This window comes from Macaca mulatta, chromosome 13 (genome assembly GCF_049350105.2).
Source record: "Macaca mulatta isolate MMU2019108-1 chromosome 13, T2T-MMU8v2.0, whole genome shotgun sequence".
Taxonomy (NCBI): Eukaryota; Metazoa; Chordata; class Mammalia; order Primates; family Cercopithecidae; genus Macaca; species Macaca mulatta.
The window spans coordinates 84,362,901-84,377,436 of NC_133418.1; the positions used below are offsets into that span (position 1 = coordinate 84,362,901).

General features: G+C 37.3%; 1 protein-coding gene and 1 long non-coding RNA gene across 21 annotated transcripts in view; one reads left to right on the top strand and one right to left on the bottom strand.

Moving 5' to 3' along the window:
- The window catches only part of SLC8A1 (solute carrier family 8 member A1), a 493,745-nt gene that overhangs the window by 60,379 nt on the left and 418,830 nt on the right, over window positions 1-14,536 (top strand).
- Window positions 1-14,536, bottom strand: part of LOC144333787 (uncharacterized) — a 63,655-nt gene that overhangs the window by 22,805 nt on the left and 26,314 nt on the right. For 5 of the 20 annotated variants that reach the window (XR_013402829.1, XR_013402824.1, XR_013402823.1 and 2 more), the window contains 4 exons: window positions 13,811-13,920; window positions 12,974-13,030; window positions 10,443-10,549; window positions 5,119-5,582 (listed from right to left, as the gene is read on the bottom strand). This is a non-coding gene — a long non-coding RNA (uncharacterized LOC144333787). Of the gene's footprint in view, window positions 1-5,118; window positions 5,869-10,442; window positions 10,550-12,969; window positions 13,031-13,806; window positions 13,921-14,536 lie in introns of those variants that run through there. The other 15 variants (XR_013402826.1, XR_013402827.1, XR_013402830.1 and 12 more) reach the window with 9 other exon arrangements.

Below are 14,536 nucleotides of genomic sequence, written 5' to 3' on the forward strand. Positions count from 1 at the left end.
AGGCTGGGACTAGAAGTAAACTGGGATAAAGGGACCAGAGAAGATCATGGTATAGGGGGGTAAAACAATCAGAGGAAGTTAATGCATACTCCCACTATGCTTTCTAGAATTTCTTTTGCAAAATATTAAAATTATTTATTTCTCATAAGGCTACATACTTGATGATACTGAATTTTTCTTTATGGAATAATCAATGGATTCTAGGGAAAATCAGGGACAAGGCTATTTAAAAGGCTACAATGAAAAAGCTAATTTTAAAATACTGAATTATATTGGGAGAAAAAAAATCAACACTTGAACCTCAAATTCTGTAAATATCTGGCCAATTCTGACCAACAATACAGGATCAGGAAGACAGCAGTAAGAAGCCCAATGTGCTTATTGACATTTGTCTGACTAAAGGAAAGAGCCTGAGACGACATAAAATAAGTGTATGTTCCTAACGTACAGTCATAAAACAGCATGAGCCCAGGGAATCTTCTTCTTTGTAGCTTTATTCTGCATATTAAATTAATCATTAAATAGTGGTTATTGTCCACTAACCGATAACTATGGGGCAAGAGCTGTTCTGCTGTTATCTCAAATAATCCACTATATCTCTCAAGGTGATCACTACCCTGCCCTTTCCCCACCAGCATCTACGTATTGGGAAACTTAGACTCAGAAAGACAAAGCACTGAAGTGTGCTGAGTCTAATGAATTACGTGTTTATTATCCATTCTTCCTTTTGAAGTCAAAGATTTGCCTTTGCTTAATAATTAACCATAGAGGGATACACTTTTGCTTTTAAAAATCTATATTCTTCACAAATAGTAAAATCATAGATTGCAAAAATTCTATATAATATGATATATAGAATTCTATATCATATATGGAAATATGTATATATTTCTTCACAGGTTTACTATAAACCAAGGAGATGTATACGTATCTCCATTCTAGTAAATTAAAATTGGGGAAACTTTATTATTTTTATAGCCCAAACTCTTTTATTGTAGGTAAGAAATTATAAAAATAAAATGTTTAATCCAACAAAGCAAATTTTAGATAAATGATGGAAATAGTTACTGTTATTAGTAAGGAAATATTTATTAGGGGAAATGAAAGAGCAGCATATTTAATCAATTAATATGTTAATAGATATGTTACAGAATTATTTTTGAATCCACATTTATTTTGAGAAAGTCTAATGCCTTTAACAAGAACACTTGTATTTTGCAATAAGTATAAAAATAAAAATGCAAAAAGGATGCTTATGTAATTTCTAATGCTAAAATAGCACTGAACTATATCATTGGTGGTATATAAAACCTTAAGAAATCATTTAATGATAATATTAACAAATATGGCATATCTTTCAGTCAGCTTGACACTACTCTAGACACAAGCATAATTTATGTTCCTTTGGTAAAATGCAGGGTAGAGTCTCTGATGTCTATAGTAAAATTAAGGTCAAGGACTTGGCAGAATATGTTACAGATTATAACAGATGTTCTCAAATTAAATCATATTTTTATTAACATCTATTGCGATGTTCAGTCCGTAGAACCTGGAATCACAGAATGATAGAACAAGTGGTAATATTTAGAGGCTAGTCATCCCATCATTTTAAAGGTGAAAAAACTGACAGTCAAATAAGGTTAAGTACTTAGCCCAAGGTCCCAGAGTTGGTTAGCAGCATTTGAATCAGAACTGAAGTCATATCTGCTATCACAGGTTATCTCTCATTTGCAACAAATGAAGAAATATTTTCTTTACATTTCAAAAATTTAGAATATATTGTATTCTGTGGCAGTATTAAACTAAGGAATAGTAACACAATGAGCCACTGCATTATTTGGATCTTTTCTGATTCCTGCTCCTGAAAATTGCCCAATGTTATATTTTCTATTAAAGTCCAAATGGCAAGGAATGTTACCATTCACCAGACATCAAACAGATGTCAAACTAATATTAAATCTGCAATGCACATTAACAAAATTTCAGTAGTACCAAAGATCAGCAAATATTAGCACCATGCTAGCATGTGTGTGGTACCTTTTAAAATTCAGTTAATAAGTAAACACTTTCACAGTTGAGACGTTCACAAGATTTAACATTATCCAGAGTTTGGATGCAATGCTAAACTTCCATGAATCACAATACATTTGGCAAGAAATAGGCAAATATTACCCTAGCAAACTCAAAAACACCACAGTGAATTTCACATGTGTTCTTTTACGGATACATCAAGTTGACAATGCAGCAATAATGCATGTAGAAATATATATATGTATATATATGTGTATATATACACACACACACATACATACACACATACAACACATATAAATATATACACATAGATATTTATGCTAAATATATACACATAGATATTCTAAATATTTTAGAATATATATAATATTCTAAATATATATATATATATTCTAAAATGTCATAAATTTTTCACTTGTGATTTTTAAGACCTTATCATAGACAGACTGGGAATTAGAATATCCAAGTTCTTTTATAATCCTTTATAATCTGTTACATATCATGTCAGGAGGAATTCTGGCTTTAGCTTTTTTTTTTTTTTTTTTTTTTGAGACGGAGTCTCTCTCTGTCGCCCAGGCTGGAGTGCAGTGGCGCTATCTCCGCTCACTGCAAGCTCCGCCTCCCAGGTTCACACCGTCCTCCTGACTCAGCCTCCCGAGTAACTGGGACTACAGGCGCCCGCCACCATGCCCGGCTAATTTTTTGTATTTTTAGTAGAGACGGAGTTTCACCCTGTTGGCCAGGATGGTCTCAATCTCCTGACTTTATAATCCGCCCGCCTCGGCCTCCCAAAGTGCTGGGATTACAGGCGTGAGCCACCGCGCCCGGCCTGACTTTAACTTTCAGCGGCAAACTGAGATAGATTTTGCAGAGTCCAGACACAGAATCTGGGGAGAATACAAGTGAGTTTCATGCCAGTCATAAAGCTGTAGGGCTAGTTATACCTCTCCACATTAGCTAATAACCTAATAGTTAAAATATACGCCTCTGTTGTGCTCTTCTACTTTTTATCATTGAGCCAGATCAAGAGTATATCTCACTGTCTTAACTTTACTTCAGAGGTCCTCAAACTTGTATGGGTTTCAGAATTTCTTGAGGAACTTGATAAAAGTAAAAAACCTCAGGCTCTATCCTACTTTGAGAAGGCTGGGCCTCTGTGGGCTTTGTGACCTCAACCAGTGATTAAGATAGGCACCAAATTTGAGAAGCACCACTTTAGTGCATGCTCTTAATGTTGACTTCCAGATCATTTCATTTTATTTTAATTGCTTTTCTGATTACAGTTTCTTTCTGCATCAACTCATTCTTCATCCAGTCAATAAATCTTAATAAGTTTGTTAAAAGTAATAATAATGATCATGATAATGACTGTTTATCACAACAGAGAAAAGTCTAAATTTCCTATGGTGCATTTAAGGCCGTTTCAAGACTTGCCCTTTACAGTCTTCTCCCGCCACAGTTTCATCGCTCAGAATGACTTGCACTTTCCCCTAATGCAAAATGATTTCTCAGAGTCTGAGTTTTCTTATATTCGCACATTCTTTCAAAAATTATTTACTGAGCTCTTACCACCTATACAGCACTGGATCTAACATTGAGGCTAAAGTAGTGAAGAGATGGAAATCATGCCAGTTCTCAAGAAGTGAAAAACGTAAGAACAACAAACACATTTAACTTCGTTAGAATTGAGATAAATACTATAAAGAGTAACTATAGGGTGTCATGAGAGCATATAACAGGGAACTCATTTGGTCTAGGAATTTTCATGGGAAGCTTTCTCAAGGAAGTCATTTTTGAGCTAATGCTTAAAGTATGGGTATAAATCACCAACATAAATGACAGGTGGTTCAGAGGAACGTTAAAGACAGAGAATAGAATGTGCAAAGGTCTTGGAGTCAAAGAAGAATAACTTTTCAATGAAGTAAAAGTAGATTATATAAGTTAACATAAAAAAAGAGAAAGTCAGTAGCTAGAGATAAAGTTCACGAAGTGGGCAGTCTATGTAAGAACTTGTTAGCCATTTTTTTCTTTATCCTAGGGAAAATTGGGAGTGAAAAAATAGTTGTAAGCAGAGAATTGTCTCAGATTTGCATTTTAAAAGATCATTCTGACCCCAGTGTAGAGAATGGATTAGATGATGAAAAGCACAGATGATATACTACTTTACAGGAGACTATTGCAAGCAGCCTGGAAGAAAACAGCTGGTGATTGGGTTAGACTTTACACATTAGAGTGGAAGTAAGAAAAATGTTGAGGGAGGACAGATTGAACATATGCTTTTCATTCTACTCAGATAATCATGTTTTTCCCCATCTCTCTCATGGTTTCATCCACAATGCCTAGGTTAAATTCAGGGTTCCCTTAGCATTGAGTATTTACTATTGCTACATTTTAAATATTGGTTATACACCTTTCTCCTATACTACAATATAATTTTCTTTCTTTCTTTCTTTTCTCTTTCTTTCTTTCTTTTCTTTCTTCTTTTTTTTTTTTTTTTTTTTTGAGATGGAGTTTCGGTCTTGTTGCCCAGGCTGAGTGCAATGGTGCGATTTCGGCTCACCGCAACCTCTGCCTCCTGGGTTCAAGTGATTCTCCTGCCTCAGCCTCCTGAGTAGCTGGGATTACAGGTATGTGCCACCACGCCCAGCTAATTTTGTGTTTTTAGTAGAGACAGGGTTTCTCCATGTGGGTTAGGCTGGTCTTGAACTCCCAGCCTCAGGTGATCCACCCGCCTCGATCTCCCAAAGTGCTGGGATTACAGGTGTGAGCCACCGCACCTGGCCTAGAATATAAATTATTAAGGGCACATGAGTGTTTTATGTGTCTCTTATCTCCACTGCCTGACTGATTCTATGTTTTAATAAATATTTTAATGAATTGACCATGAGTTGACCAACCATGTGATCTTAGGCAAGTTAACCTCTGTAGATCTCCATTTTATCACTTAATAAGTAATCTCATCCCCTCACCCACTGTGAGCCCTTTCAGCCAAATCCTGGCAGGAAAATATCATTTTCTTGGCACGAAAGGTATACTAAAGTCGAATTGGACAGGTCCCAGCAGGAAAGATTCAACTGAAACGTATTTAATCAAGGAACTTTTTATTGATGTTGGGGCAAGGTTCAGGAACCAACAAAGTTCAGGGACTAACAATATATGAGGCACTCAGGAACTCTGATGTCAGGAAACCTTTATCACCCGTACACAGAAAGAGAGAAGGGCAGAGAACAGTGCTCATGAAGCCTAGTTGAGGGATGGAGCTGTGGATCCGGGCCTGTCCAAGAGTAATTGTGGCCATAATAAGAACAGTCAGTACTAGGACCATGGCAGGTAATGAGATGTGAGTGGGAGGTACACCAATCTTCCTCTTGTACACCAATCTTCCTCTTGTACACCGATCTTCCTCTTTTCCCAGCTGTCAATTTCTTTCCAGCCTCTCATTGGCTGAGCACATTTGAAAGCCAACTGGCAAGGAAATCCAGGTGATTTTGCTTTTGAGGTCAGTCTTCCAGGCGACTGAGCAAAGTATAGGAAAAGGAAGGATGGATCTAGGGAGGCATATGGGGAATAATGAGAAAGAAAGAAAAGATTTATACAACTAACTCTTCAAGAAAACCATGAGATATTGAATTTAGTGGACAAAGAAGTGAGTCTAATGAATAATAATGTGGGCCAGATATGAACAAAAATAAGAACATGGAGTGCTGAGACAGGGGATTACAGAACCATGGAAATAATGGCAAGAAAGGATGAAGGAACTGAGCAAAGGGAAAGACAATCTTGCCAGAGGCTCAGGCCGGAATCTTCTGTCATCTTTCACATTTATGTCCACATCTGTATTTGAAGAGCAATAAGAACCTTTCCAGTCAAAAACTTAAGTGACCTCAATATTAACGTATGTTTATGTAATGCTATTTTAACTGTAATAAGATACCTTTCTACCACTACAACTCAGAGACTCACGTCTCATATACTCTATTGAAAATGAAACCACCTTTGCAAAATTATAACTGAGGAAATTAAGACAGAAAGAAATCAGACCTAACTGACTCTATCTTGCTTCTAACCTTTAAGCTGTCCTTGCTCATTCCTGGGCATAGGCCGAACTAACTTTGGGAAGGAGTTCAGTTCATGGTTTGACTCTGAAACAAAATTGATAACAGCCGTTTCCCAAAAAGACCCCCTTCTTATCTGAGGTGAAGTCTGCCTTTGCAGGACTAACAAATTAGCTACAAGATTAAAAATTACAATTTAGGGGTCATGCAGCCTCTGGTTCCAAGAGTCTGAACCTCCTTAAATTGCTCCTGGAGATAACACCACTATTGTAAAACCTAAGATGAATGCTTGAGATATTTTGCAGACCCTGCACTCCATGGATCAGCTCACACCACCCAGACCAGTAATCTGACCCAAAACAGAAGACATTAAGAAAACCTAACTTCAATCCCCTATGATTCCATCTCCAACCTGACCAATCAGCACTCCCCACTTCCCAAGCCCCTACCTGCCAAATTATCTTTAAAAATTCTGATCCCCAAATGCTCAGGGAGACTGATTTGAGTAATAATAAAACTCTGGTGTCCCACACAGTTGGCTCTGCATGAATTACTCTTTCTCCATTGCAATTCCCCTGTCTTGGATAAATCAGTTCTGTCTAGGCAGCAGGCAAGGTAAACCCTTCAGGCAGTTACAAAAACTCTATGATCTAGGAGTATGAAACCAAATGAAATTTGGTATATCCAATATCAATTGAAAGATTATTCATATTAATACACATAATTACTATTGATCTACTATCTACAGATAAGTTACTCTTTGTTGGGGGAGATTAGAAACTTTATAGATCTCCCTCTCTCGTACTATAAAAACAACACATAGATGATATTGTAATGCACAACTGTCTGGAAGAGCACCTGTGGCTTAAAGAGAAACATAACACAAGTAACACACCCTACATGGCACAGATAGAAAGTGGAAAAACCAGGGTTTACACTCAAGTCTCTGATTCTGCTGCTCTTAGTCTTTCTTCTGTATATCTAGTCTAATGAAGCAATGGAGCTGCCTATAGATTAAAGAAGTAATATTGATAAGTTCTATGTTTAGCTATAAGAACACTAATGGAATTTTCTAATTACTTGGGAAAAACATCAGAAGAAATTGAAATGTTGAGCTAATTGGTTTGTGGAAATGAGATAGCTTGGTTAGGCAATACTACATTATATCCAATGGGTGTTTATTATGGAGGGAGATAAGCCTCACCTAGAGTACTTGGGAGAGCAGGCTGGACCTGAAAAGTGTGGTTTCCACAGAATGGAAAGATTGGTGGTGAGATTGTAAAAGGAGCTATTTAGCCATGAGCAACTGTTCTTAAGAAGGTGTGCTTTGTAAGTCTCCCTTCCCAGAAACCACAGATATTTATTTGCATTATTTACCTACTTGTTTTATTGACTCATACAATTCCTTATTTAATTTAAATTTTCTACATCCCATGCCCACTTGTAGGTTCTGGAAGATATACAGTCAAAATAACACAGTCCTTCACCTCACAGAGTTTTTATCTGGTGAGAGACACAGAGTCATGCCCCAGCAAATGTAATCCTGTATGACAGGTGCTAGGATATTTGCTGAGGATGCTTTGGATGTACTGATAAAAAAAAAAAATCTTTATCATTAAAAGTTTGGGAACATTCCTTTTAAAGACCTTGAAGGATGAAAATTAACTGGGTGGAGAAAAAAAATACGATTTTAAGTAGAAAAAATGACACCTATGGAGGTGTTGAGGACAGAAGCAAACTTTTTTTTTTTTTTGTAATCACTTTGATTTACTGCAGAAACCTCAAAGGCTTTTACTGAATAGCTAACAGGGGCTATGGTATGTATACAAAAGAGTCCTCTTTTCAAAGAATAGCAATCAGTTTCTATTTTCTGTTCATTCCAATAAAAGCTGATGTTCCTGATGGTTTTGAAAGAACATGAATACTTTTCTGTGTGAGCCACTTTATGTGAATGAATGTATTTAAAAAGTTTAGGCTGGGTACGGTGGCTCATGCCTGCAATCCCAACACTCTGGGAGTCCGAGGCAGGTGGGTCACTTGAGCTCAGGAACTCAAGACCAGCTTGGGCAACATGGTGAAACCCTGTGTCCACCAAAAATACAAAAATATCAGCCAGATATCGTGGCAAGCACTTGTAGTACTAGCCACTCGGAAGGCTGAGGTGGGAGGATTGCCCGAGACCAGGAGGTGGAGGTTGCAGTGAGCCGAGGTCACACCACTGTACTCCAGCCTGGGCAACAGAGTGAGACCTCATCTCAAATAATAAAATAAATTAAAATTAAAATTTAAAAAAAGTTTAAATGACAAGACAAAACAGATAGCTGTCTTGTATACGATAGATCTTACAGTGTGAGATGGGGCATTCTTTGTTTTTTTTTTTTTTTTTTAAGACAGAGTCTCACACTGTCACCCAGGTTGTAGTGCAGCAGCACGATCTCTGCTGACTGCAACCTCTGCCTCTCTGATTCAAGCAATGCTCCTGCTTCAGCCTCCAGAGTAGCTGGGATTACAGGTACCCACCACCATGCATGGCTAGTTTTTTGTATTTTTAGTAGTGACGGGGTTTCACTATGTTGACCAGGCTGGTTTTAAACTTCTAGCCTCGTGATCCACTGGCCTCAGCCTCCCAAAGTGTTGGGATTATAGGCATGAGCCACCGCGCCCAGCCTGGGGTATTCTTTTTTTTTTTTTTTTGAGTCAGTTTCTCTCTCTGTCTCCCATGCTGAAATGCAATGTCATGATCACAGCTCACTGGAGCCTCAACCTCCTGGCTCAAGCGATCCTCCCACCTCAGCCTTCCGATCCTCCCACCTCAGTCTTCTGAGCAGCGGGGGCTACAGGTGCACACCACCATGCCCCACTAATTTAAAAAATATATATCTAGGTGGGATCTTGCTATGTTGCCTAGGCTGCTTTTGAACTCCTGGTCTCAAGCCATACTCCCACCTCAGCCTCCCAAAGTGCTCAAATTACAAGCATCAGCCACCATGCCTAGCCAACAAGATTTTCTTTATGTTATGTGAACTCTAGTTTTGCAAGATTTTAATAAGTATTCCATGAAGAAAAAGAAATGTAGTCAAAAAAATTTGGGAAATACTGGGTTAAACACCTGAGGTCAAGAGTTCCCTGGCCAACATGGTGAAACACTGTTTCTACTAAAAATGCAAAAATTAGCCAGGCGTAGTGGTGGGCCTCTGTAATCCCAGCTACTCAGGAGGCTGAGGTAGGAGAATTGCTTGAACCCAGGAGGCAGAGGCTGCAGTGGGCCAAGATTGTACCATGGCACTCCAACCTGGGTGAGAGAGTAAGATCCCATCTCAAAAAATAAATTAAAATAAATAAAATAAATAATGAAAGATGCTTAATGGCATGATATACATTACAATATATACCATAATATGTTAAGTGCCATTTACCTAAGTGTGTTTCTCATACAACATCTACTGTAAAATGTTCCAAAGTTAAATATATTTAAGGAATGTTGCACCCTTTCTTCTTTCAGAATGCTTCTTTCAGAAATGTATGATAGTATTAGAACATTAAAGACTCCAACAAGTTCTGGAAGAGGCAAACATTTTGATATGAGTGGAGAGGAAGGTGCTTATGGCACAGGGATGGAAGATAAACCCCGAGAAGCAGGCAATGCCAGATCTTGAAGGGGTTTGCATACTTTGCTCAGGAATCTGACCATAACCATGAATCTGTGGGAAGCGGCTGAATGATTTAAACCAGAGGAAAGATAAAATCAGATGCAAGCTTAGTAAAGACCACATTGGATGCAATGTGAAAGGGAGCAAGGAAGACCTCCAGGCAGAAGGCCCAGAGACCAGTTGAATAGGTTGGTTCCAAACCTGAGTGATTGTGTAAGTGGTTACGATAATTACTGATAAGGGAACAGAGGAATAGGAGCAGGCTGAATTAGATAAAATAAGGACATTTCAACTTAATTATTTTCCCGTAAGTTCTCATCCTCTTTCCTTTAACATGTTAAGAAATAAAAAAGGATATATATATATACACACACATATATATAAATAAAATTAATAAAGAGTATATATAGTTGTGGTATGTTAATTTTTTGGCCCTGAACCTAACATAGGCTCCCAGGGAACTGCGTTTATTTACATGCACAGAAGAGGCAGAGATGAACCAATCTAGCCCTTAGCGACAAGAGTGGTGATAGTCACCCATTCTCACCTCTTGCTCACTAATCCCACCTCCCATGATGTCCAAAAATAAGAAGGCACCTCTTCACACTCACTTAGTGACAATAGTTGCAGGAAAAGAGACCTAAGTCTTTATTAGGAATGAATGAACTCACCAAGAGTATGGTTTTTACTTTGGTACACTTACCTTTTGTCAAGTAGTGTCTGTTATGCCAAGATCCACACTAGCAGGCAGCATGCAGGAGGAAAAAGCAGCTTCTCTGCCACTTCGGAATGGATTTCTTTCCTACCTCACTGAAGATAAGGGACATTATTGATTTTATTAGGGTAGTTCAATTAGCAGAGCAAACAGATTTCTAGACTGGAGAAAAGGCTAAATGACTTTTGTCTTTGATCTAGAGAAATTACCTAGGCAACCAGCACTTCACTTTCTGTCATAAATAAGCCTGGTGGTGAGTGATGTGTTATTTAAATGAGTGAGTCCCAAACCTAGGTGAGTCTGATGTGGTTTGCGAACCACTGGTACAAATATAGATCATAGGAAGCTTTTTAAATGCATGTAATTCATTTGGCCAGAAAAAGGGGGGATAAACACAACCCAGGAAAAATATGTGGAATCAAGCAAAATGTATATCTCAGTAAACAATGTGCGGCAATTTGAAGAAAATATAATAATGTTGTAATAAACAATGCTTGATGACAAAAATGTTAAAAATGTTTGGTTATTTTAAGGCATGAGTCAAATGAGTTAACAGTACCAACCAATTATAACACTTATTTATTTATTTATTTATTTTTTATTCTTCTGTAGCAAGCAGTGTTCTTTGGCTGCAGCATGAGAAGCAGACTCTAAGCAGAAAATAAAAATTGTGGAAAGTCATAGGGTGGTTTATAGGAATAAAGGGTAAGAAAATAAAGAAGCTGAGTAGAGACACGGAACGTTTAACTCTAGAGATGTGAATAGTGGTACCAGACAGAAGTTTCTCACAGGAGGACAGTGAGAAAAACGAGCTTCTTTTTAAGTCAAGTGACAGCTTTTATCAATGATATTAAAAGAGGAAAGACCCTGCATGATGAAGAATGGTATTTAAGAAAGGGAAAACATGTGCTTTAGAACTCCTGAAGCAGAGTTGATCAACATGCTTGTATTTAGAACTGATTCCTTAATAAATTATATAAAATTGGAAACAGTCCAATGAGTATTCTATACAGAGAGTATACCAGCCAGTCATGGTGACTCACTCTTGTAATCCCAACACTTTGGGAAGCCAAGAGAGGGGATCACTTTTAAGCCAGGACTTTGAAATAAGCCTGGACAACATAGTGAGACCCCATCTCTACAAAAAAATTAAAAATTAGCTGGGCATGGTGGCACATGCCTGTGGTCCTAGTTACTCAAGAGGCTGAGGTGGGAGAATCGTTTGGGCCCGGGATTTCAAGGCTGCAGTGTGCTATGATCACATCACCGCACTCCAGCCTAGGCAACAGGACAACACCATATCTCTGATTTATTTTTTTTATATATATATATATACACACACACACACACACACACGTACGTACTATATATATACACACACTACACACACACACACACACACACACCTTAAAAGAAGGCAGCATGAGGAGTAATAATAATACTTGAAAAAAACCTGGATATGCTACCTTTACATTCATCAAAGTAATGCAAAAAGGCAGGTAGAGTGCAATGATAAACTTACTAAGGCTGGCAAGCTACAAGAGGTGATTGGAGGAAAAATAGAAGCAGCAAACTTAGCTTGTAAGTGGAAAAATAAAACTTGCTTTGGTCAGAATTTAAAATGAACTCAAAATTAATTCTTTTTGATGTGTATGAAATCTTATTAAAATGAATACCATTTACTGGATTATGACGATAATCAACCCTAGTCAATGGATTATTTTACTTAACTGCTATTTAGTTCAACAGAAATTTCAGACAGTAATTTTGATGATGCTTTGGTATTGTCATAGAATTAAATCCAAAAGCCTTTATGATACAATGATAGAGTTTATAAGAGTAATTGCATGAGTAGTATGCCATTTTCCTAATACCATAGTAGAGAAAGTATTTTCATTGTGGGGCCTAGTACTCAATTATATACTTATTATCTATTTGGCTTTAAGCAGGCATTTTAGCCTTTTTGATCCTTAATCTCCTCATACACATGGAGACTAGTAAATAATTACTAGACCTGCCTATTTCACAGGTTTGTGAAGTAAGTCAGGCAAGATTATTGGTGGTAAAATCACTTTGGAAACTATACAGCATCCTACAAATGTAAGGGCCAATTATATTTATGTTGACATATTATTTAATAATGAGCACTAGGAGAAATGTAATGCTTTGAATTTCCTTACTAGAGATGATAAAAGCAGTATTCATAGAATTCAAGTTCATAACCATCACTTGGAGTAATGCTTCGCAAACCAAAACAACTTTTTTAAAGTTACCTTCAATGTATTAAGTATATATTGTATGTTGTTAAAAAGTAATTTGAGTCTGTCATGCATGAATCTTCACAAGCAATTTCTTTCTTAAGACCATGTGAAAAAAACACAATTTTTTTAAAAAGCTGCAAGCCTGGGCAACCTAGTGAGATGCTGTCTTTACATTTTTTTTTTTTTTAATTAACCAGGCATGGTGGCATGTGTCTGTAGCCCCAGCTACTGGGAGATTGAGGTGAGAGAATCACTTGCAGGTTGAGGCTGCTGTGATCTTGCCACTGCACTCCATCCTGGGCAACAGAGAAAACCCTGTCTCAAAAGAAAAAAAAATAACTGCAGTTGCAACAACACCATTGACATGACAGAGCATGAGCATAATTAATACTGCATACAAATATAATCTCAGAATATTAGAAGCGGGCTCACTGCTCAATTGTTCAGAAAATGATAGGGTATGTTCCTTTTGGGTCAAATGACTGAGAATTTTTTTAAAATGCCCTTAAATAGAAACTGCACTGTATTTTTATCTAAAGAAAACAGTCTGTGGGAACCACCTTCTCCCACCCATGTCTTAGCAGTGGGAACTAGTGTCACAGACCAGGACTATTTACTGATCCCTGTGGCAACAATGTGCTTTATCTTGCATAAAGCCTAATATCATAAGAACTCCATTGTACTTTAGTACAGTATCTCATCCCTAAAACAAAAACCTTGATGTGAAATATAAATGCTTCAATAGAATATTATTAAATAAAATATTACTATAATGCCAGAGAGTCTTACGCAGTCTCTTCACCAGATGTCATTTTGGAACAAACCCTCTGCCATTTCTGAGTAAAAGTCACTGGACCCTTCAATGAAGTGATTCAATTAAAGTCATCCCTTTTAATTTGTTACAGAGAGCATTCAATGGAGTATAGGAATGTCAGAGCTGGGGCTTTTAATGGTGTCCTAGACACATGTAGGAACACTTCATGGAGACACTGCCCAGGTGCCTCATTTCCCTAGGTTTGGGGACCATTCCCCTGTTATTTTTCAGGCTCACAATAAGAAACTGAAGTTAGTCAAATTGCTAAAAACTTCACCTACGGTGAGACCTCGTCACTTTCCAGATTTCTTGACTTGTTAAAGCACACTGACTAAGATGCCAAATGTCTACACATGAAGACTGAGTTAGATCCATAAATTGCTTCCGGGTTCTGAAAAGAAAAATGCTGTATGAATACTAAGCAGTGATATTATCAGTTTATCTTATGGCAATATCTGCACTTTTCAAGCCTACAGGATTATACACATTTTAATAAAAGTGTTCTACAGAACTTACTTTCATACAACTACATTATATTTTTATGTTTGAGAGAATGTAGGTGGTAGTACAGATATTCTATTTTCTTTTGACGTCTTCCCTCCAATGTTTCAAATGCATTAATACTCAGCGGGTGAAACTGAAATACATTTTATTCTTCAGAATCATTCCCTTGTAAGCTCTCAAATGATTGTTAAATCAGGGTTGAGTGAGCTGCAACTGGATATGTCATTCATTGATTTTTTTTTTTTTTTAAGTAGAGATTTGACATTTCTATGCATGTTAACACCCTCTTTTGGTAATAAAACACTCGAGGCCAACTCTTTCTCTGTTCTATCTTGAAGACCTGCTGTTCTTTCTAATTTTTTAAGTGCTTCATGAACAAATAAAGTAACTTGACATTGTTAAGAGGAGTGTTTCAATACCCTGGACCCGCTGATTATGCTCTGAATAATTGGCCTCGCTTTTTGTATTATAAAAGCAACTACATGAAAAAGAGCCTTACATCT